Source organism: Gymnoscopelus braueri (assembly GCF_963280865.1).
Source record: "Gymnoscopelus braueri genome assembly, chromosome: 3".
Classification (NCBI taxonomy): domain Eukaryota; kingdom Metazoa; phylum Chordata; class Actinopteri; order Myctophiformes; family Myctophidae; genus Gymnoscopelus; species Gymnoscopelus braueri.
The window spans coordinates 48,197,470-48,222,478 of NC_137612.1; the positions used below are offsets into that span (position 1 = coordinate 48,197,470).

Genomic DNA, 25,009 nt, shown 5'->3' on the forward strand with positions numbered 1-25,009 from the left:
ACCTCCCGAAATCCGAGAGAGGAAACTGGCACTTCCGTTCACGAAAATATATTTTTAAATATCTTTACATTTTATTTTTTAATTTCCATTTCTGCTAAGCAGCAACTACATATACTTAGATGATTTTGATTTATATTAGGATAAATTTGCCGCGACTGTAAAGACGAAACGGAAGTGGGGAGGAGGCTTCACATCCGGTTTATATTTTAATCATGATCAGAGCTTCCGAGTCCCAGACTGTATGACCGGAAACATTTGAATGTTGTGGGAGGCAACAGTCTGGCCACGCGAGACTATATTGAGAGGGGCCAGACCTAATCTGCCACGGGCATCTATTTTTTCGCAATGGCAGATTTGTCTGGAACCAGGCTCATTTTGTAGCTTCGTAACTGCAGTTGAAGCCAGCTCAACTAGGATTGTAGTTTTTTAGATTTTGTAGCAGCTAAAGGTCAAGTGTAGCTTTGTATCTTCATGTCGCTTTATCTTCAAGCTCCATTGAAAATGAATGGTAGACTGTAGCTTTACCCATTAAGACCTGGAACGCAACTGTGTCATTTTTTGATTTGAGCTAAAAAGCCTTATTTTACACTTTGGCTATTCAAAAATAGCAGATATACAAGCTCATAGCGCGGCTTCCGGGGGTCCCTGGAACAAAATATTTTGAGATGGGGATCGGCGGCCAAATACATATCATTTTGGGGGTTTGAAGTTTAAAAGTTTGAGCACCACTGATATAGAAACATCCATCTTTCAGAAATTGGGATTTAGAGGGCATTTGTACAATCGGCTTCAGGTCTTAATGGGTTAAGTATGTTCAAGTCGCTGTCTTCCATTGAAAATGAATGGTAGCCTGTAGCTTTGTATGTTCAAGTCACTGCATGGCTTCCAGTGAAAATGAATGGTAGCCTGTAGCTTTGTATGTTCAAGTCGCTGTCTTCCAGTGAAAATGAATGGTAGACTGTAGCTTTGTATGTTCAAGTCACTGCATGGCTTCCAGTGAAAATGAATGGTAGACTGTAGCTTTGTATCTTCAAGTCACTGCATGGCTTCCAGTGAAAATGAATGGTAGACTGTAGCTTTGTATCTTCAAGTCACTGGCTTCCAGTGAAAATGAATGGTAGACTGTAGCTTTGTATCTTCAAGTCACTGGCTTCCGCAGTGAAAATGAATGGTAGACTGTAGCTTTGCTTTGTATCTTCATGTCACTGGCTCCCAGTGAACATGAGTGAATGGTAGCTTTGTATCTGCCAGTGTGTGAACACAGCATAATTGAAGAGCTAATCAGTCAGAGATGATTATTATGATAATGACATGATTATTATTCAGCACAGCTTCATGTCCTGCCCTGTTTACCCTCTGTGCATGTGTGTGTGTGTGTGTGTGTGTGTGTGTGTGTGTGTGTGTGTGTGTGTGTGTGTGTGTGTGTGTGTGTGTGTGTGTGTGTGTGCGCGAGTGAGTCAAGGGGGGAGTGTTTTTGCATGCATGAGGGCACATAATGTGTATGTGTGAGAGAGAGAGCGAGAGAGAGAGAGAGAGAGAGAGAGAGAAAGAGAGATAGAGAGAGAGAGAGAGAGATAGGTTAAGTTAGGGGTCGCATTGCAACGCGTTGTGAGCTTGTAGATCTGATATTCTCGTCACTTTTGTGCGACACTCTTGAACGATGAGCTTTATTTCTTTGTGTGACTCCACTAACAACTTAACGTAACATCCGGAGTTGCGAGGCGCACCGTTGCTCCGATCCAAGTTCACAACTGGTCACAATGTGACCAGTTTGGAGCTTGTAGATTGGCTATTTTCACTACTATTGATATTATGTACTTAAAAAGATTATTTCATTTCATTTCATTTCATTTCAATTTATTTTAGCTTGTAATTTTTTGGGAGGAGGGGGCGGTCTAAATTTCAATACAGCAATACATTGATATCAAAACTAAATTTGACTTTACATTTTGTACTTTTTAATACTTTTTTAAATAAAGGCAAGTGTACTCTAGTACTTTAACTCAAGTACAAATTTGACAGAGCAAGTCTCACTTGTAGTGGAGTAATATTTAGTACCCTGACCATATTTGACCAGGAGTATCTATACTTGACTGTGACTCAAGTACTGGGGTTGAGTACCTTGTCCACCACCGATATCTACAGTAGGTATCATAACATACATGTAGGTATTGGTGCAACAGCAGAGAGTGGAGACACAGACATGTGTACTAGATGATATGACTGAAGAGAAGAGAACAGTGGGAGGGAGGAGGGAGGTAAAGAAAGAGAAAGCGAGAGAGAGGGGAGGAGAGATGGATGTGACATTGAGGGAGAAAGATAAATGAAAAAGCAGACTGACAGATGGAGAGAGAGAGAGAGAGGGGAGAGAGAGAGAGAGAGAGAGAGAGAGAGAGAGAAAATTGGAACATAATAAGGAAGTAGAGGGGAACAAAGGTGGCAGGAGAGATCTGCAGAGTGGTCGTTAAGAGATAGGCGCGTGTGTGTGTGTGTGTGTGTGTGTGTGTGTGTGTGTGTGTGTGTGTGTGTGTGTGTGTGTGTGTGTGTGGGTGTGTGTGTGTAATCAATAAACAGATTTTTCTCCCGGCTTCACCTCACTGCCATCTCTCTCTCTCTCTCTCTCTCTCTCTCTCTCTCTCTCTCTCTCTCTCTCTCTCTCTATCTATTGATGTATCTTTCATTCTTTATTTCTCTCTCTCGATCCCTTTGTTGGAAGCCGTCAATAACTTGTGTTGTTCAGTTTATCCTCTGACCTATCCCTCCATCTCTCTCTCTCTCTCTCTCTCTCTCTCTCTCTCTCTCTCTCTCTCTCTCTCTCTCTCTCTCTCTCTCTCTCTCACACACACACACACTCTCTCTCTCTGTCATGTGTTCGAATGATTTTGATCAATTTAGAACACATTTGGGAAAAGAAGTGTAAAATGGGACATTCTGCACGGTGAGGACTTTTACTGTTGGTAATTTAAGTATATTTCAATGTCAATACTTTTTTATCTTATACTCAGTAGGTAAACGATCTGAGTACTTGTACTAGAGCGTGTGCACCTGGAACAAAGAGAGTCCCCAGGCTACAGAATGCTGTCAGAGGAGAGAGGTACTGCAGCCTTTGCCTATACTGTGTGATGCAAACACCATGCATTAAAAATAGATAAATAAGATGAAATAGAATAAAGATTTGGCATCAGCAAGAATGTGTATAGGTCACTTTGATTTTGACCTCTCTATTGAATAATGCGTTTTGTAAAAATGACATACATTGTCACACAACTATCAAAATGATAAAAGGCTTATTCGCATCGCGGTCCTTTCACACGTATGTACAAAATATGTAGTGATGCGTGTGTGTGTGTGTGTGTGTGTGTGTGTGTGTGTGTGTGTGTGTGTGTGTGTGTGTGTGTGTGTGTGTGTGTGTGTGTGTGTGTGTGTGTGTGTGTGTGTGTGTGTGTGTGTGATTTGCATGTACATTATGTAAGTGACCAATTTCGTATTGGTGAAGACAGTGTCCTTGTGGGGGAATGTGTGGGTTTGCTTTCCACACTGTGTGTGTGTGTGTGTGTGTGTGTGTGTGTGTGTGTGTGTGTGTGTGTGTGTGTGTGTGTGTGTGTGTGTGTGTGTGTGTGTGTGTGTGTGTGTTGTGTGTGTGTGTGTGTGTGTGTGTGTGTGTGTGTGTGTGTGTGAGTGAGTGAGGGGGGGGGGAATACCTGAAGAAGAAATCCACTCAGACTATGAGGAACTGTTACTCTTAACCACTTAAGCGCCAGCATCCATATTGTGGGGAAAGCTTACTGTACGCTGAAAATAACCCATCGCAGCTCGTTGTGAGCTTGTCCGTTGGCTATTTTCAGCGAAAGCGTTCCCCACGATAACAGAACCGACACTACTGAGCCCTGAGGGACTCCGCTCAACCATATGGGGTTTAAGTGGTTAAGGTCGGCAAGTAAGCCGTTCCATGCAGCAGATGCTCAACTCAACCCTGATGCTCCATCCTTCCACCTCTTAGGAAGACATGGTCACACCCTGGAGTTAGTGTAGAGTTAGTGTAGGGTTAAAAAAAGACGGACGGCCGGACGGACGGACAGACAGACAGACAGACAGACAGACAGACAGACAGACAGACAGACAGACAGACAGACAGACAGACAGACAGACAGACAGACAGACAGACAGACAGACAGACAGACAGACAGACAGACAGACAGACAGACAGATAGTTAGATAGAGAGCAGTAGTTGGCAGCAGCAGATTGTAGCGGTAGTCATGCTTGAATGCACAGCTGTAGGGAGGACACACACACACACACACACACACACACACACACACACACACACACACACACACACACACACACACACACACACACACACACACACACACACACGCACAGTTGAGTTGAGTTGTGGTAACCTACGCACATGTTTTAATCAGTGGTGACAAGACACAGAGAGAGAGAGAGAGAGAGAGAGAGAGAGAGAGAGAGAGAGAGAGAGAGAGAGAGAGAGCGAGAGAGAGAGCGAGAGAGAGAGGACTTAATGGATAATGGAGGACAGAAGTGAAGTGTAATGAGAAAGAGGCTGTCACCATCATGACATTGTATCCTACTTGATGATTAAATGTCACACAAATAATTGTGATTAACGATGTAATTGCGTTTTGGCATTGGAACATTGGAACATACTGTATGTGACCAAATCTGACAGAGTACCCTACTAGTCTTCTTATTACAAGTAAGACGCGCGAACGCGGTAAGCGAACGCAAAAAAAGAAAAAAAAGAATGAAAAAAAATATTTAAAAAAAAGTAACCAATTAAAAAAAAAATTGAAAAAAAAAAAAAAAATCTGCGTTAAAAGGAGCATCTTAGAAAAATACAAATTCCCCAAAAAAAAACTTGGAATGTTTTTGAACAATTCAACAAAGTGTTTGAAGTGCCTGTTTCACCCACTTCCGGGGGGCGGAGCCAAAATCCGAGCCCGAAGTATTTGTTCGTAGACCCCCACTTAGGGGGGGTAGAAAAAGTTTGGGAGCGATTCGGGCACTTTTCATTTAACATGGGGTTTCAATGGGGAGTTTTTAGGAGCCTTCTCCGGGGCGTGGCTTCCGGGGGAAGGGGCGGGCTTAAACGCAACCTTGACAGGTGTGTTCAGTTTTCAAAGACCTTTCATTTGATGTATGGTACGTCTAAATTGGACATTTACTTATCTCAGAGGAGCTGCACACAGGCAGTGCACACAGAGACACAGAGAGAGAGAGACACAGAGAGAGACACAACCCAAGCAGGGTTACATAGTAAGCTCCACTTGGTCGGAGGCGCGGCTTCGCCGCGCCTCCTCCCGCGTTCGCAATTATTGTCTCCGGCAGGCCGAAAGGCATGGCAAGTTTATGTTTTACCCCCTGTCCGTCCGTCCGTTCGTCCATCTGTCTGCGAGCAGCTAATCTCCGGCACCGTTGGCCCTGTCACTCCGAAACTGTGCACACACACTACCTGGATACCAATTCAGAACCTCTGCCCCACATTTTTCACATGGTCCTGTTATAGCACCACCAGGAGGCCGATTTGTGCAAAACCCATTTACTCGTACAGATCTTATCTAAACGTCATGCAAATCAGTACACAGTATCTCTATAGTCATGTGATCAACAAGGATCTGTCAGATTTTCCATATTCCATCCTCATTGGCTAAGGTTGGCTTCCAAAGTTTGCAGGATTGGTCCGTTTTGAACAAAATGCCTCAAATCATGAACGCAGCTTGCCATTTCCGTGAAATTTCACACGTACATTCCCACTAGGCTGAGAAAGAAATGGCACCCTTTTCACATTGACCTGTTATAGCGCCACCAGCAGGTCTAATTTTAAAATGCAGTGTCCGATTGCCGTGAAAGGCCTTAGAAGAAATGGCACCCTTTTCACATTGGCCTATTATAGCGACACCAGGAGGCCACAATAATATACCTGACCTGGCGGAGACCTGTGCTCCGAGGAGCACTTTTTCTTTTGAGCACTTTTTTTCTTTCGAGCACAGCACTTCCACATTCCAGGATGGGCGGGGTTATCGGGACAGTGTCACATGACGTGAAGGGAACCTCCGTCATGTAAAACGTTTGGTCACTTCCTGTCCCATGAAGTCACTATACTACTTCGGATATGAAGCTTGCAGATTGGCTGTGTTCGAGAGTTTTACAAATTTTGAAAAGGTGTGTGTCTGTGTGTGTGCGTGCCTGCGTGCGTGTGTGCGTGAGTGAGTGTGTGAGAGAAATGGACCATTCATAATGAGTACTTTTACTTTGCTACTGTAAGTATATTTTGATGCCAATACTAAAGTTTTGAATTCAGGACTTATTTCTAAATTGTGATGTTGATACTTTTGTATACTTAAGCAAAAAGTACTAGTCTAAGTACCTCTCTCGCCAATGTTACTATTTGATGTGTGTGGGTGTTCGCTGACTTGACGTTTTATGCGGAGTGACAGTCTGAGACTGGCATAAACATGTTGATAGGAAGTGAGGTTGACTTGACATGCCTGTGGAGGAGAGAGAGAGAGAGAGAGAGAGAGAGAGAGAGAGAGAGAGAGAGAGAGACTCTGCCTTTAGAGAGAGAGATGGAGAGAAGCAAGAAGTAGGATTGTCACGATCATGACATTTTACTTGACAAAAAGATTGCTATTAAATTGTGATTTCTGCATTGGACATTGTAACAAATAACAAATACCTTTCTGTTTGGCATTTAGGCTTTGTAAACAGTAATTGCGCAGGGCAGATATGACAAATAACTTTTATATATTTGTCACTAAATTTAGAAGGAAATGACATTTAATTGTACTGTAAATTTAAGAAACCTCTGTCATTCTGTCTGATCCTCAGTGGGTTGACCAATTGATCTAGACTTGCACACGGGCATTGACCACTGGCATATGAAGACAGTGATGGCAAATTTTCACTTTCCCCAAATTTAAAGGAGTAGTTCACCCAAAAAATGACTTATTTTCTATCAATTACTCAACCCATGAAGCCTTGAATTCATGGAGATTTTTTTTTTTTTTTGTCGCATCCCTGAGCCAAGAATTTGATGACCAGCGGAGGAGGAGACTCTCTTAGTCTCTCAGTAGGAGGCTACTGACCAATTACCTGGTCATCAAATTGTTGGCTTAAGCATGCGACAAAAACTAAGACAAATAACGGTAATAGCTTGTAGATCGGCTATTTTCCCTTCTTTTTGACAATCTTACAATAAATGCACCGGATCTCTGTACGTATGTATGTACGTATGTATGTCTGTACGTCCGTACATCTGTAATCCACGTATCTCGTGAACCGTTCGACCGACCAACTTCAAATTCGACACACACGTCGCAGACGACCCGCGTTGCAGACGACCCGCGTGAGTGCAGTGCCCACCGTCGAGTCGTCGGATAGGCGGTTGTCCAGAACCGCCAGAAAAGGCTCTGGCCTTGACCCAAATGAGCCAATCGATTGCCATGGTAACCCCACCCTTAGCTTCATTTGGCCAATTCCCCACACCTGCCCAATTCCCCACACCTGCCCAATTCCCCACACCTGCCATCTGTTTAGTTAGTCAGTCCACTTCAAAACAGTCAGTTTGCACTCTTCAGACATTCTTCACACATTCTCCACGGACGTTTACCACTGCACAAGGACTTTCCACAACTGCCGATCCCCCCCATATGCCCATATATGGGCAGGCCCATATATGCCCATATAACATCAGGGATCTCCATATATGGGCATTAAAGGGATAACAGGCAGACAGACAGATACAGAGATCTCCATATATGGGCACTAAAGGGACACAGACAGAGAGACGGTTAAAACGGGTGCTATGACAACGGGTATAACGGGTAATGCAAAACAGGGTGGGGCATGCATTCTCTATTTTCGTTGTTCCCAACATGCATCTTTCCCAAGACACAGGTTTAGTGTTCTAAATGTATGAACACTTTTCAAAGATTTTCAACATTGAAACGATTATGACAACTATGCAAAAAATATTTTTAAAAAAAAGGCAGAGTAGGCGATTATGTAATAATTGAGACAGGACTAAGGTGGAGAGAGAGGGAGGCTGAGAGGAAGGATGTACGGAGTGAGGGACAATGATTTGAATCCATAAACATTAAGGCCCGGAGGTAGAGAACGCACGCACGCACGCACGCACGCACGCACGCACGCACGCACGCACGCACGCACGCACGCACGCACGCACGCACGCACGCACGCACGCACGCACGCACGCACGCACATGTTGGTATTGCTATACTTGAGAATACAAACAAAGTTTATTATCGCAATTATACCAGTTTTGTTTGCAATGTTTTATCGAGAGGGAGACAGTGCAGGAGAGACAGACAGTAGGAAAGCTGAGAGGGAGACAGTGCAGGAGAGACAGACAGTAGGAAAGCTGAGAGGGAGACAGTGTAGGAGAGACAGACAGTAGGAAAGCTGAGAGGGAGACAGTGTAGGAGAGACAGACAGTAGGAAAGCTGAGAGGGAGACAGTGCAGGTGGGACAGACAGTAAGCTGAGAGGGAGACAGTGCAGGTGGGACAGACAGTAGGGAAGCTGAGAGGGAGACAGTGTAGGAGAGACAGATAGTAAAGCTGAGAGGGAGACAGTGTAGGAGAGACAGACAGTAGGGAAGCTGAGAGGGAGACAGTGTAGGAGAGACAGATAGTAAAGCTGAGAGGGAGACAGTATAGGAGAGACAGACAGTAAGCTGAGAGGGAGACAGTGCAGGTGGGACAGACAGTAGGGAAGCTGAGAGGGAGACAGTCTTGGAGAGACAGACAGTAGGAAAGCTGAGAGGGAGACAGTGTGTGAGAGACAGAAATCAGGGTTGATATGCAGTGAATCTCAGTGCAGTGTGTGTGTGTGTGTGTGTGTGTGTGTGTGTGTGTGTGTGTGTGTGTGTGTGTGTGTGTGTGTGTGTGTGTGCATTAATTTGTCTGCTTTAGTCGTTAACTGATCATCTAACGAGGCAGATGGCTTCACATTAGCTGCCTGCTAGCATCATTTATAATGTAGACATATTAGACATTTATGCAGTGGTGGACAGTAACTAACATTTTTGGCGTGTCTACTTTACTTGAGTATTTATATTTTTGGATACTTTCACTGCATTACATTTCAAAGACAAATATTTTACTTTTGACTCCACTACGTTTCTAGGAAGGGGAAAGGTACATCAGATATAGTGAAAATAGCAGATCTACAAGCTCACAGCATTTCTGAGCTTGTAGACCGGCTATTCTAACTATTTCAGAAAAGTTCAGAAAATGTTGGACAATGTATTGCATAAGTCGTCATTTTGAATACTCAAGTATTTACTTCAGTATATCATATCGCGCAGCGTTTCGAGCTTGTGGATCTGCTACTTTTGATACTTTTTTGTGATGCTGTTTCTCCAGTTTTTCTTTTTTTTTAAGACTTAAATTTCTCTTCTTTATTTGTCATTTATCTACTGTATGTGGAAAGGGTAGGCAGAATAAGCCAATTAGCTTCAGCCTATTCCTTATTTGGTCATAACCATGTAATATTTATTATTGTTGTTGTTTTTATGCACATGGAGTGTATTGTTTACATAGTGAACCGTTGACGCAAATAAAACATTGAAAAGTGAAAAGTAGAATGATACGAAAAAACACAAAAAGTAAAATATAGGAGATAAAATATGGAGATGAGAGGTTTCTGCCCGACAGCAACTATATACTTTGTCCACCACTGCTCACCTGCTGTGACTGTGGGGGTTGCACCATAGAGTTCAAAATAATAGAGAGGGCACCAGAAATCCCCGCCCATCCACTTGCATTGAGTTGCTCACCCAGCGCATGGGCCGAAATCACCCCTTCTTCCGGGTTGAGAAATGTGACGGGCGGGGCCTATTTAGGGCTTCTATGACACGTTATGCGTCACGGAGGTGACGTGTTTTGCGTCACCTCCGTGCGCAAGCCTGTGCGCAAGCTCGTGAGTCGAGGAAAAATATTGCCTAGGGCGCCAAATTGCCTAGCACCGGCCCTGCTTGGGTGGCACACTCCTTTTTTTTAAAAGGACTGAATGTGTGTTCAGTTTAAACCAGCTGTTCTTCAACAGGGAGTCCGGGATCTCTAGGGGGTCCTCAGAGTTACTACAGTGGGACCGCCAAATCTTCATGTGATTTGATCATTTTTTGTACATTAACCACTTGAACCCTAACCTCGCGTCACCAGACTTTCCACCACGGAGGAAAGCCTGGTATCCGTTTCTAAATGGCCGTGTGATCCGGTCTAGGCCACGCCTACTTGAAAAAAAAGGGGGGAAAACCCTGTGGTTCCAGGTTCCGGTTTTTCGGTGCGCTTTGTTTTGGTTCCCCCTGTTAGCGTTTAAATGCTGAATCGAATATAACTACTAGTTTAGTCTCGCCAGTCGCTAGGAGTTGGAATAAAGGATGGATATACCAAACAAACTATTCTTATAAGCTAAACTACGCCGCATCAAGGGTTTTATTGGGTAGGCCCTAAAATTATGATGCCCTTGATCGCAGGGAATTATTTTGGGTGATACCGGTACCCTTGGTTCCGGCCGTGGGCTCCGGCAGCCTGATGACGCAACTTATGAGGCGCTCCCGACCGGATCAGAAATCCGAAAATGGTATTGATCCCAGGCTACTTGAACCCTTAGGTATCTCCATTCTGAGGGGAACTTTAGCCAAGAATAGCAGATCACAACGCCTCACATGTGAGCTTGTAGATCGGCTATTTTTTTTAGAAAAAGTGGCCAGCAAGGGCTCTGGCACGGGTCATCATGACGACGCTCAACGTGGAGCAGAGGGCACATGCTGGTCAGTCAGGGCAGGAGGGTAGGGCAGGGTCTCCAGGTCAGAGGAAGGCAGGAAGGACAACGTATGATGCTGGACAGCGATGACACTGACGTCACTTGGGGAGCATGGGGAGAAAATGGCCAAAGTGTGCTCTGTTCAGCGCTGGCAGTTCCGCTGGGTCCAATGATGGCTGGATCTTACTGTCAGGAACTGGTGTTAGGACCCAAGTGCAGGAACTCAAACAAAGGCAGGAGTTGCAAGATCACATAAACTTGACTTTACTCGGTGAAAAACATAGGATAGCAGTACATACACTGTAAAAAAAAACTGTAAAAAAGCATGGAAATGCTGCAAATTATACAGTGAAAAACTGTAAATTAAAAAAACTATGAAAAAATGTTTAATTTACAGTGTTATTCTATAAATTAAAATAATGTGTACGTAAAAGCATTTTATAGTGTTTTTTTGTTAAAATAACAACACATCTCTGTAAATTTACAGATTATTGTAATATATACATTGAAAAACTGTAATTTGAAAAAACTATACAATATAGTAAGAATTACACCATTACAATGTAAAAAAAACATGTTATAACAGGTAGATATCTTTTTACAGAAATAAACTGTATTACGTTTTACTAATTAATATGTTATTAGTTGTCGTATATTATACATTGAATCCCTTTCAATTTCACTGAAAAATACCTAACAATTTCCTTATTTTTTACTGTAAAATCCACAATATAAGTCTGTAAATTAATGGTTTGTTTCTGCAAGATTTACATTTTAAACGTGTAAATACAACAACCATTTACTGCTGCATTAGCATAAAACTAACATTTCTGTAACATTTACAAGCAGTTGTTGTGTTTTGGACATTGAATTCCACTCAATTCCACTGACAAATACAGGTCAACTAACGCCGTTTAGCTGTAAAAGCAGCTAAGGAAACTGATTTATTTATTGTTTTCCAAAAATAAACCCTATTACAAGCTTAGGAAATACAAAGGTGTTTGCACTGCGGCCATTTTTTATTAAGAGTTTTACAGTGAAAGCAACATCTAAATACTGCTGTAAAGAGATTGACCTGAGAAAGGTAAGTTCCCTCTCTTTTTTTTTCTCCAAAGATACATTTCTCTCATTTTCATATTCAGTATTTATAGCAGATAAGTTAATATATTGTTTTATTTAGCTCAAAACAAAGATAGGAAGTATGAGTGTTGTAAAGGTGTATGCATAGTGAAATAAATCTAACCATTATCCCCCCCACAGGGATTCAGACAGACAGACAGACAGGCAAGTAAGTACAAGGATTCACTCATCTCTCTCTCTCGACAGGTTGGTAAAATATAAATGGAGTTGAATGTATCCAAAGCAGTTCCAACTTCAATTACAGTGCAGCATCATATGATAAGTTAACACACCCTCAAACATCTAGAATCTTTTAACACCTAGAATCTTTTAAATCCACTGACATCTGAGAAAACCTTGGCACTTCCAAATAGTTTGTCATTTTCTGTACAAAGTAGCACAAGGGACATCTTAAATACCTACATTTATGTCATATTACAGTACGCAAATAGGTAAATCTTTCCCCTTAATATACAGTATGTCTTTGAGTATGCCTTGAGAGAATATCCATTTCCATATAGGACCGATAATAACTTTATATTTGACGTTTAACCACTTGAGCCCCATCATCCATATTCAGGGTAGAACATTCACCAAAAATAGCAGATCTACAAGCTCACAACGCGTCAGCTTGTAGATCTGCTATTTTTGGAGAAGAGATTTGGTGTAGATTGTCGTTAAACTGAAGTGATATTGATACATTCCAAATATTATCAAAGTATTCTGCAGCACCCCTGGACTTGTGTCAGGGCACCCTAAGGTGCATGGGGACTGCCCATAAGTCCGACATCCCATTAGTCCGACCATTAGGTTTGCGTGCAGTTAGGGTTAGGGATAGGGTTAGTTATAATGGGGTCGGACTAAATGGGCTGTCGGAATAATGACACGTCACCCACTTTGAGAAACACTGCTCTAACTGACCCTTGGTGTTGAGTTGGTTTTGTGCCTGTGTGTCAAATAAAAGTGTACCAATATGTGCAAAAGATGTTCCCCTTTAAGCCATATTTCCCTGATTGGACCTGTTAGGCCCAGGTCCAGGGGCCCAAAGGTCAGTGTATAGAGAGGCATGTTTCATGAACAGGCAAAGTAGGCAAATCTGAGAGCCTTAGGTTCAAGAGGGCTCATTGGAGTCCATTGATTGCCAACCCCTAAGCTTGATTTGCAAAATTCCCTACACCTGTTGAATTCCCTACACCTGCCATCTGATTACTTAGTCCACTTTTCACAGTCAGTTTGCACTCTTCAGACATTCAACACACATTCTCCACAGACACTGCACAAGGACTTTCCAGAACCGCCGATCCCCCCGGTATGCTCATATATGGGCATTATTAACCAGGGATCTCCATATACGTATGGGCATAAAAGGGACATGGACATCTCCATGTATGTGCATGAAAGGGACACAGGCAGACAGACAGATACAGAGATCTCAATATATATTGGGACACAGGCAGACAGACAGATACAGCAGTGGTTCTGAAACTTTTTTGTCTCAGGTCACCCCTGTAAATAACTTTTTCATCTAAGGCACCACTGCATTACATTGTTACTTTATAGAACCTTATTTTATATCATATTGCTACGTAAATATGTAAATCTTTCCCCTAAGATACTTTATGTGTCACAAGGAAAACTTAAGAGAATAGTAGTTTCCATTACGACAGATTGAAAATAACTTCATACTTGACAAACACTCCAGCATCCCTATTCTGGGTGGAACATTCACCCAAAATAGCAGAGTTACAAGCTCACAACGCGATTAAACCCTAGCCCCCTGTCATTAACTATAACATCATCCAGAGATGATTCTATACTGGATGTTTGTTGTTGCCCAGTCCCTTTTACACTGTAGGTAAGAAGGGCATTTGTTGTCAATATGTGTTTTGTGTTGTTCCATAAGCCAGTTTAGAGTTTAGATTACTTTTTCCATGACAATGTTATCTCCTCAGTCATATGGAAATTATGCATTGTAACAGTGTTGGTTTCCTGTAAATAAAAACAGACAGTTGTGTAGTGTGTGCACATTCATTGGGTGGCTGGTTGGTTGTGGCATTTATATACTGCATGTGTGGGAGGCCCAAGCCATCTCAGACACAGAGGCCCATAGACTGTTACACAGCGAAAATAGCAGATCTACAAGCTGATTGTTGTAAGCTTAGTGATCAGGTCTAAAATAGAGATGCCAAGTTGAAAGTGGTATCTGTTTATCATCCATCCATCCTGCAGTCAAAAGGTATTGTCCTCAAAATAAAGTACAAAAGATAAAAAAAATACTTTATTATGCAGAGAGGCCCATTTCATCATTGTAATTAAATAAATACATTTTTAGGTGGTAAAAGTGTGTCTGATTACTTGATGTGCTGCTGGGGGGATTAACCTATAATAATACATAGAATGTATCATTTATACTTTGTATTAATAATCTGAATATGCAAACAAACTAGTGACTAAACCAGTCAAATACATATTTGCCTCTGAGATGTAGAGTATCATATTATGGAAATAATCAGGTCAATACTTTGGTTAATCTGTTCCATAGGCCTATAGCTGTAATTTTTTTTGTATTCTTATTGTTTGGCATTATATTAATTGTTAATCAATTGTAAATGATGGAAGGAATAGTTCCAGTTTTGCCATTACAGAATAATGTCATTTGATACATGTGCTTTGAGGCCATTTTCAATTTAATATGATTTCCATTCAATTTACATTCCTGTAAAAATAACCTCCCTCCTCTGTTCAATTCAAAAAACTGCCTCCTCAAATCACAGAGCAGAGCAATCAGAAACACCTGGGAGGTTTAGACAGAACAAACAGAAGGAAGTAACTGGTTGCAGCCCATTCTGTGCTTAGCTTACAAGCAGTGAAGCACAGACAAGCCTAGACAACGCACCTGTTGATTTATTTTTCTTAAGAGTTTGTTTTGTCAAAACTTTAACTAACTAACTGTTAGTGAACTGTCATTCTCTTCATTTGCTGTAATATTAACACAAACAGGTGTTAATTCTGCTGACGTTTTCTCCTTCCATTCTGGATGTTTGGCAACGTTTGAGCAAGGTACAGTAAAACCCTATTTAGCTCAAAATGATCACATGCCGTTTTTGCAGCTCTAATATAGAGACTTTGCGTGGCTATATTTTGCATTGTAAAATACATAGAAACGAGTCATGCTTATTCAAATGTGAAGGCCCTGGCTGCAAGAGGACATTTACAACTTATGGATCGTTTAGAAGTCATTTTTACCGCCATCATAATGTCCCTGCATCCTCTTTTACTCCCAAAGCCACTGATATACATCTCAAATGTTCTATTTCACTATGTGACTGTCAATTTCAGACAGTGAAAGAATATATTTCACACTTAAAACAGCATTTGCTGGAGGGAAGAGTTGTGACATGTCCGGTTACTGGATGTAAAAATACATTTAATGTGAAGTCATCATTTACTGCTCATATGTCCAGGAAACACAAAGGATATACGTTTGACAGTATGCTTACAGAATCTCTACCTTCTGAATCTGCTGAGTCAGCATGTGACAATGGGAATGCTGCCCCCCAGAGCTCAAATGATGCAATTGATAGCATGGAATTACCAAATAATTTCAATGAGGCTTATCTTAGAAATATGTCTCTATTCTACCTAAAATTGCAAGGGCAACTCCTTCTTCCAGCTTCAACAATACAGACAATTGTCGAAGAGATGCAGAATGTGTATGAGTTGGGACAGGATTACACTTTAAGTAAATTACATTCACTTTTAAAAAAGGACATGTGTCTAACAGATGATGTCATTACTAAAATCAGTGACTGTGTGAAGCAGTCAGATCTGTTCTCTGTCTGTCATAAGGGACCACTGAGGACAATATATTCAAGAGGCCAGGCATTCAAAAGCATGTTTCATTATGTGGAGCCTAAAAAAATACCACTAGGAACTGATGAAAATATGATTCCACGGTTTGCTTATTATGTACCTGTGAAACAAACACTAATTGGCTTATTAGAATCAGAACTATGGAAGCATTCAGTGTCACAACAGCAATCTTGTGAAACAGACTCAGATGTTTTTAATGACGTAAGTGATGGAAAAACTTTTAAGTCCAACCCGTTCTTTATAAAAAACCCTGGATGCCTAAAATTAATTCTGTACCAAGATGCTTTTGAAATAGTCAATCCATTGGGCTCTGCAAAAAAAAAACACAAGATTCTTGCAGTCTATGTGACTCTGGCTAATTTACCTATTCATTTGAGATCCAATACTGATCACATGTCCCTTGTGCAACTTTGTATAGAAAGTGACTTGAAAAAATGTAAAAGTGCTAAAGTTTTCTCAGAGCTGTTGGTGGATTTAAAAGATTTGGAAGAAAATGGAATCATTGTAGGTGGTGATACAGTAAAAGGCGCCCTGTTTAGTATTCTTGGGGATAATTTGGGTTCACACGGCATTGGTGGATTTGTTGAAAACTTCAGTAAAGCCCAGTACTTTTGCAGGTATTGTGAAATCACACTAAGAGAGTTTCAGAGTGATGACCCAAATGTTCTTGGTCCACAGCGCACACCTGAATCTTATGACACTACTGTTGGTGACCTAGAAGCAGGAGGCAGTGAGCACATCAAAGGCATAAAGGTAAACTCTGTTTTCAATGCACTAAAATCTTATCATGTATGCCAGCCAGGTCTACCACCTTGTTTAGGCCATGACATGTTTGAGGGTGTGTTATCATTTGATATTGCACTGTACTTGAAGTATCTAATTAAGCAAAAGAAATGGCTTACTTATTCAGATTTGAACCGACGTATCAAGCAGTTCAAATACAAAGGGTCGGATGCTTTGACAAAGCCTTGTGTTGTCAACTCTAAGGTATTCAAGCTTTCAGGTCAAGCCGTCCAGAATTGGAATTTTTTACGGTTGTTGCCTGTATTAATTGGTGACAAAGTGAAAAACCCAGATGATGAAGTCTGGCAGTTAACTCTCCAGCTTAAAGATATCGTTGAATTTATATGTGCACAAAAGATTTCGTCAGCAGAGGTAGCCTATCTTGAAATTCTAATACAGGAATATTTGGATTCAAGAAAGACTTTGTTTCCTAAGAATAAACTAAAACCAAAACACCATTACCTGCGCCACTATCCGGCATTAATTTTGAAATTTGGACCCTTGATAAGATTATGGACGATGCGCTTTGAAAGTAAACACTGTTACTTTAAGAGATGTGCCAGGCATTTGAAAAACTTTAAGAACATCTGCCAAACTTTATCTGAACGACATCAGCTGTTTCATTCATATATCATAGCTCGGCCAGGATTAATTCTGCAAGTTAAAGACAGTTGTAGGTTTTATCAAAATCTCTACAGTGAGACAATTCAACATGCAGTGAGAGAGTTTTGTTTTTCAGAAAACAATACTATTGTTTCCACTGACATACTGTATAAAGGCACATCTTATAAAAAAGGGCATTTCCTTGTCTCACAAAATGATGAGTCCATGGAGTTTGGAGAACTGCTCATGATTTTAATTCAAAATGATGCAACTGTTTATTTTGTGATGGAAATCCATGAATCTCACTATTATTCTGAATACCATCTATACTCAGTGAGAAAACCGAGTACAAAGTTACAATGTCTTTACATTAATGACTTGGTAGATTTTTATCCTTTAACATCATACATTCTTAACGGGCACCAAGTCATTCCGCTGAAACACAGTGTGTTGTCGAAATAAACATTATCTAAGACACTGTGATGGAGGCCATGCACAAGAAAAAAAGAAAATGCATATACAGTGTGTGTGTACATATATGATATATATATTGTCAAATTACTGTAGTCTTGTCATTAATGCTTTTGAAAAATGTAATGTTTTCTTCCCATTCCAGCAATGGAGGAGACATTCCTACACAACGCCATTACTGCGGTCCTACCTGACCTTTCAGAGGTCATTGTCAAGATTCTAGAAGAGAAATTACAGGAATTGGGGGTGGAGACATCTGATGATTTTCAGTTTCTTTCAGAAGACGATTTGCTGTCATCATTGAGGCCAATTCAAGCCCGAAAGCTCCTTGAGGCTTGGAAGCAGAAATGTAAGTAAATTATTGCATTGTAAATATGGCTTAAACTTGATTTATGTTCCATAGCACGCGCACATATACGTACACAGGAAACGTATGTCTCTGTATGTGCACATACAGTAAATTGAAATGAAGACGCACAGTAAAATGCATTAATATAAATGAAATGTATGTGTGTTTTGCAGACCAGACTCCTGAAACCAGCTGCTCAGGTAGTGGTGGTTCACCTGGATGCCCTGGTCCGTCATCTGGGGCGTCAATATCATCTGGTACACACTTTGAGTGTTTCTTTTGAAATACAGGATGCAAGTGCCAAAGTAATTCGGTGATATACAAACATTCATATTGTGTAACTTTATGTGTATGCCTTTGTATGAATGTGTTTTTCAGACCAGACTCCTGAAACCGGATGCTTAGCTAGTGCTGCTTCACCAGAATGGCCCGGTCCGTCATCTTTGGCATCAGTATCATCTCGTGCAGCTGCATCATCTGGTGCATCATCAGGACTGTCTGCATCCTGTCAGTCTTTTTCACCAAGAAGTTTATCATCAAATGATTCCATCATCTTCCGAAGTCCTGACAGAGACTGGGTGGAGAGCTTCATGATACCGTGGGATCAGTTCCCAGATGAACTTATCCACTCATTGGAGAGAGGAGAAGGACCATCAAGTAAACTGAGAAAGGAGATGATCCGGATTCTGGTCATTGCAATGAAGAAAAAATGTTCTCAGTTAGGGTCCAAGCACGCAGAGGTAGTTGCCAAAAAAATGGTGGAAAAATACCCCAAATCTCTGAAAGATGTAATAGCAGGAGATGTCCCTGGGACAGGATATGACTCTATAAAAAAACAATTGATATGTAGGATAAATAATCAGAGGCGACCTGAGATTCCCCACATGAGGAAACGAAAGCTTGGTGAATCTGATTCTGGCTCTACCACAGACGAAGTCAGTCCTGAACGAAGAGCAGCAGTCCAGGACACATATGGGTGCATCAACTGGCAGCAAAAATTATTGCCCCTAGGAGAGACCACACAGAGCCAGCTACAGAAGAAAGCTAAAATGAAGATGATGGAGGATCAGCAAACTGATGTGGATCGAGATAAAGTCAAAGGTCTAATGAAGGCGACTTTCTACACACAACGAAAAGAGGTAAACCAGGGGAAAAGCATCAAGGACCTTCTGGCAGAGTGGCCATTGTGGTTCCAGGAACTTGGCATGGTGGTCCATTTCCAGAATCTTACTGGAATTGAGCTGAAAGAGGTTTTCGGACGGAATCTGGAAGTCAAGGGAGAACGTCTCCTGAAGTACTTGAACCGCAATCCTCTAAAGATCAGCCAAAGGTACATGGACGCCCACACAAAGTACAAATTGATGAGGGGAGAGCAGGGTGGTATGTCTGATGATGTAAAAGAGATGGTGCTCCTTCTGATGGCCTACTTTAAAGAGAAAGAGGACGAAATGTTCCGTTATGTGGAGCAAACATGCCTGGCACAGGAAGTTCAGATGGACAATGTTCCCTTGACTCCAGCCATCATTGTGTGTGGTAAGTTTTTTTCTTTTTCTTTTTTCATTCTACGGTTCTGTCTATTGTGTAAAACACACACACATTTTAAAATCTAAAAACGTCTCAATGTGTTTGTGTTACATTTTATTTGAATATTACTTGTTTTTTTGTTTTGCTCCTTTTTTAGGGAAGTCCTGCTATTCAGCAAAACGTTATATGCTGAGTGTTGACCAAGTCATTGTACATGACAACATTCCCACCTTCGTGTCAGCAGTGTGCATGATGTTTGGAAGCTACTATTGCTTCAACATCCACTACCCATCAGCGCTGGCATCAACCCTGGAGTTTCTTCAGAGGTGTGTATTTTTTGGTTTGCTTTTTCCTGCATTTTCACTTAATTTAACTGAAAGAAAGTAGTGCTGCCTGATTAAAATCTTTGCCATATGAAGTTGCTTTAATATAATAACTTGAATAGAAAAAGGATCAACTTTTGTTTTTTCTTTACATAGCTGTTTTATAATCTATGCATTTCTTCTGTGACTGCAGGTGTATGTTCTCAATCAACCCAGAGAAAGGCACTAAAGTGGAGAGCAAAAAAGCACGTCTCAGTGTCAATCCTAGGGTGTCTACCTTGATCCAGGCTCTGTCGGACCATGAGTGGCGTGATGTTTGAATGGTAAGATTGTTGGCCACACACACACACACACACACACACACACACACACACACACACACACACACACACACACACACACACACACACACACACACACACACACACACACACACACAACACACAAACACACAGTGAGATGCGTACATAGATGTACATGCATATGGTAAGTACACGCTCATTAACGGACATTTTATGTCCACACGATTAGAAAGTACACTAACATTACAGGTGCAGTTAGGTTACATTCACAATCTCATGGCACATGTCTTCACGATACAACAAGAATGTCACTCAGCAGTCTCTCCGCCATATATGGTGGCAGAGACGGTACAACACTTTGCCAGTCCTTTTGCCCAAGCTGTCAAAACCCTCCAACAACCAGTCTGGGCATGTCCCATGCTGGACCACCAGAGAAGGCATAGTTCCGAGTCCCAGTCTGCCCGGTGACAAAGTGCCCTCCGCAACCGCTCCTATGGACCTCCAGGGCCTGGAAGTCCACCCACCGCTGCTCCAACGGCGGATGGACACACCGCAGGGAAGCCGCCAGGTCCACTTGCCTCTCCCCGGCAGCTGTTCACGGGAGGGACGGTCAGGTGCCAGTCGCCGATAGACTACATCGGCAGTAGTGCCTTCCTGTTGATTGTGATCAATCACGAAGCCACAGAATTGCAAAATGCATTCTAAATCTGCACCGACTACATTAACACTCGTAGTTAGAACGGGTGTGGATGTTGGGTGATGCACGCACGCACACACAGTACTTAGATATACACACCCATTATTAATATATTTTTTCTTATATTTTCCCAGGTGTCATCCATCAACCAATGCAGATAAAGTGGAGAAGACAAACGTCGTCGTCGTCCCCCCCCCCACGTGAAACTTGACTCCAGGAACCTTTAAACTTTAATATGCAGTGCACACAGATGTGTCTTCACACACACACACACACACTGCACCACCGCCCTCCAATCTTTTTTTTGTTTTTTTGTTTTTGGATTTGATGTACACAAAAGTATATGCTAGGGTTTAAGTTTATAACATTTTTGTTTATACAACTTGTTGTAATTTGACACTTAAATAAAATTGAAAAATTGAATTGAAAGTACATGTAAGACATGTTTAGGAGCTTGCCCTCCTTTTTTGATATACTTTTTATTTGTCTTCGTACAAGCAGTCTAAATGTTCTGGGGAAAAATGTCTTGCTAATTAGGTGGAGAGACAGTCAGACCCCATGTTACTGATACACTATAATAATCAGAATTTAATCATCAGAATTTACAGCACCTATCTTTAAGACCTTGTAAGGAATGATGTTATTCCTAGCCTATATTGTAGGCTACATTACAACATTTTCACAATTTGTAAGTACATAAAATGTATATGTTTATAGCAGTTCAAGCTCATTCTTGAAAATAAAGTTATTGCAGTATTTACAATTTGTTTTCACTGTGTCATTAATACAACTTTTACAGTTGAGCACTGTTATTGAATTGAATGGAACTAAATGTACAATAAGCGACAGCGGCATGTAAATATGAATGAATTAATTGGTGTAAAAGCACCCTGATAATGCAATTTCTGCAGAATAAAGCTATTGTATTTACCACTCTAAATACAGCTGCATGTAAAGGTTACTATATTTACCACTATAAAAACAAAAATTTGCTGCGAAAAATAAGTTTATTTTAACTATTTGCAGGAAAAAAATGTTAATTGAGACATTTTATAATGCAGCTTTTACAGATAAAAAATGTTATTTGTAATTTAATGGGATGAAAAATGTAAAATCTACAAGAACTTTATGTAAAAGTTACTGTATTTACCACTATAAAATCTAAAATTTCTTAGAAAAAAAAGTTAATTGAGACATTTTATAATGCAAAATCTACAACAACTGCATGTAAAAGCTACTTAATAATTGGTTGAATTAAGCAGAAAAGGCTTGTTGTATTTACTGGTTAATAATGTAAAATAAAACCGTTTTATACTGTAAAATGATTTTACAGGATTGTGTTGTAAAGTAGTTACAAAGTTTTTCTGTATTTTTAACAAAATTTAAATGGCAACCCGGCTGCCAGTATTTTCCTGTTTTTTTACATTTTTTTTTTTACAGTGTACTACATACATAGAACCTGACACTAACTTAAGATCCAGCACTGAACAAACACACACACAGAGTCTAAATAGTCACTGGAGCTCATCACCCAACCAGGCTTAGCTGGTCCTCACAGGTGACAGCACTCAGGCCAATCAGAGTCTTTGCCTCAGGTAGAAGGGAGAGTAGGAGATTGGCTGAGGGGAAATAGGAGCAGGGCAAGGAATGGGCAGAGGCACACCCAGTGGCTAAACAGTCACATGATGGACACAACAGGGGCCGTGATCGTGACAGGCTCCTAGCCAAAAAAAGGCTAGGCTCCTAGTTAATCATGACCATAAAACATTTGATTCTGTGTCTAAGAATATTTAGAAACTGCCAAAAAAGGGTGAAAGTACAAGACTAGGTACATAATAAGAATGAAGGAACTTCTTCTCCCATGAGACATTATTGCACGTGATTGCAACGATTCCATTGAAAACAACCGTTTAGCTTGCTTCTTTTTAACTGTAAATCATTGTCTTTATTATAGTAATAATATTGTTGATAATGTTGTAAAATATTGTAGTTGACTGGTAGGGATTTCCCCCCCCCCACACACACACACACACACACACACACACACACACACACACACACACACACACACTTTAATTTTACTTTTTTAAATGTTTCAATAGGGAAAATAGCCGATCTACAAGCTCACAATGTCTCGCTTCGCGGCCCGTTGTGAGCTGGCAGATCGGCTATTTTTTGCTACTACACTGTCGAACTAGGGCATTAAGTTTCAACAAAAACATTTTAAAAAAGTTGAAATTTGGTTTCTGCCCAAGAGCAACAATATGCAGACGAGGCCACGCATGAGCCCATGGATAGACAATTCACAATTTGCATATATTTGCATATTATCAGTGTCCATTAGAGACCAAACAAAACAAAGAGGAGAGAAATAAACTTCACCTTGAGGGGAAAAAACTATAAAAGCAATTATACCTTCAGCAAAACACATTAACAACAGCAAAGGTGTTTTATTTATAAAATGGTAATCCATCCTTGTCAAAACGTGGATAAACATTTAAGAAATATATATTATTAAAAAAAATGAAAACAGTTATAGAATGTCTCAAAAGACAAATATGTCCCTCACTGCATTAGACACAGTAAAGGCAGTGGTGGGCAGTAATGATGTACATTTACTGGAGTACCGTACTTAAGAACGAAGAAGAAGTTGAATTGGCTAAGTTCAAATCTACAAGCTCACAACGTCGATGTAGATCGGCTAGTTGAACTATTTGATTTTTTTTTTTTAAATAGTAAAAAATGGCAAAGAAGTTTAGGGATAATGGGTAAGGCGCCACCCAAAATAGGGCCCATTATGAATTAGCCTCTTCAGCCCTTTTTCAAATATAGCCTAGTGAAAATAGCAGAGCTAGATCTGCTTTTTTCACTATTATTGAATATTTTTGGACAATCTTTAAATTATTTTGGAAAATGTCTATAAAAAAAACAATAAAGCAATACATGTATATGAAAAGAAAATGTACTTTGTAATTTGTACTTTTGAATACTTAAGTATTCAAAAGTACATGCTTTAAAAATTGAAAATACTTAACACATTGAATGCCAAAAACGGTCCGGACCGTTTTTGAGGGTCCAAACGAGAAGTGCCGAAAACGGTCCGGACCGTTTTTGACCCAATTCTATTTTTATACATGTGGGCCACGTGGGGCGCTAAAACGAAACTTTGACATCACCCAAGCAGTTTCTGAGAAGAAGAGGCTGGATGTGGCTCCATGTCAAAAATCCTTCCGGTCGGCGTTTTCAATGTTATCTCCTTGATTAAAAGCTTAATATCTCCATTTCTTTTTAATGTGGTGGAAACGAGCCGTTTTCGATCGGCGATCACGCTGCAATGGAGGGTCGCGTTGGAAATATTATTGTTCCAGGCGTTAGTCGGGACCCTCCGCCGTCTCGCACGCACGCTTTGTTTACATGCATTTCCGCGTCGGGGCTTCTCACAGCACGAAATGTATAACGCAAGTGGATGGAAGAAATGCTGGCACTCAACGTATAATATTTTAATAAACCTCTGGCACCCAATGTGTTAAAGGTAGGGTCCAACTGTTTTATAAAAAGAAAATACATTTTCAGGTGGGTTGCAAAATTTCAGCCAATTAGGAGAGTACTCATTTATCAGCTTAATTTACTATATAGTGTTTCAGTTCCAATTTTGTCTCTCTCTCTCTCTCTCTCTCGCTCCCTCTCTCTCTCTCTCTCTCTCTCTCTCTCTCTCTCTCTCTCTCTCTCTCTCTCTCTCTCTCTCTCTCTCTCTCTCTCTCTCTCTCTCTCTCTCTCTCCCCCCCCCCAATTCAATTGGGTTTTATTGGCATGGGAAACACAATATATTATATTATTATATAATATTATTATATTATTATATTGCCAAAGCAAGTGTGAAATAAAAACAAGGGAATACATAAATAAATGTATACAACAAGTAATTGTATCCACAGTTAAAGATAACAACTAACTAGCCCAACTAGAATAAGACCACTTTCTCACTCTCAGCTCTCCTACTGTCTGTCTCTCCGACACTGTCTCCCGCTCAGCTCTCCTACTGTCTATGTCTCTCCCAATGTTGTAGTGGGGATTTCTTTTGGCTGGGTATACGCAATTTGAATGATGCCACGTGCACACACATGCACGCATGCACACTCGTGAATGAGCA

General features: G+C 40.8%; 1 protein-coding gene and 1 long non-coding RNA gene across 2 annotated transcripts in view; both read left to right on the forward strand.

Moving 5' to 3' along the window:
* The window catches only part of LOC308082382 (glutamate receptor-interacting protein 2-like), a gene marked incomplete at its 3' end in the record, with an annotated part of 198,701 nt that overhangs the window by 11,667 nt on the left and 162,025 nt on the right, over window positions 1-25,009 (forward strand). The gene's annotated exons all lie outside the window — the stretch shown is intronic.
* LOC308082345 lies at window positions 17,913-19,395 on the forward strand. The gene is made up of 3 exons (XR_013932913.1): window positions 17,913-18,013; window positions 18,187-18,270; window positions 18,392-19,395. It is a non-coding gene; the product is annotated as an uncharacterized lncRNA (long non-coding RNA).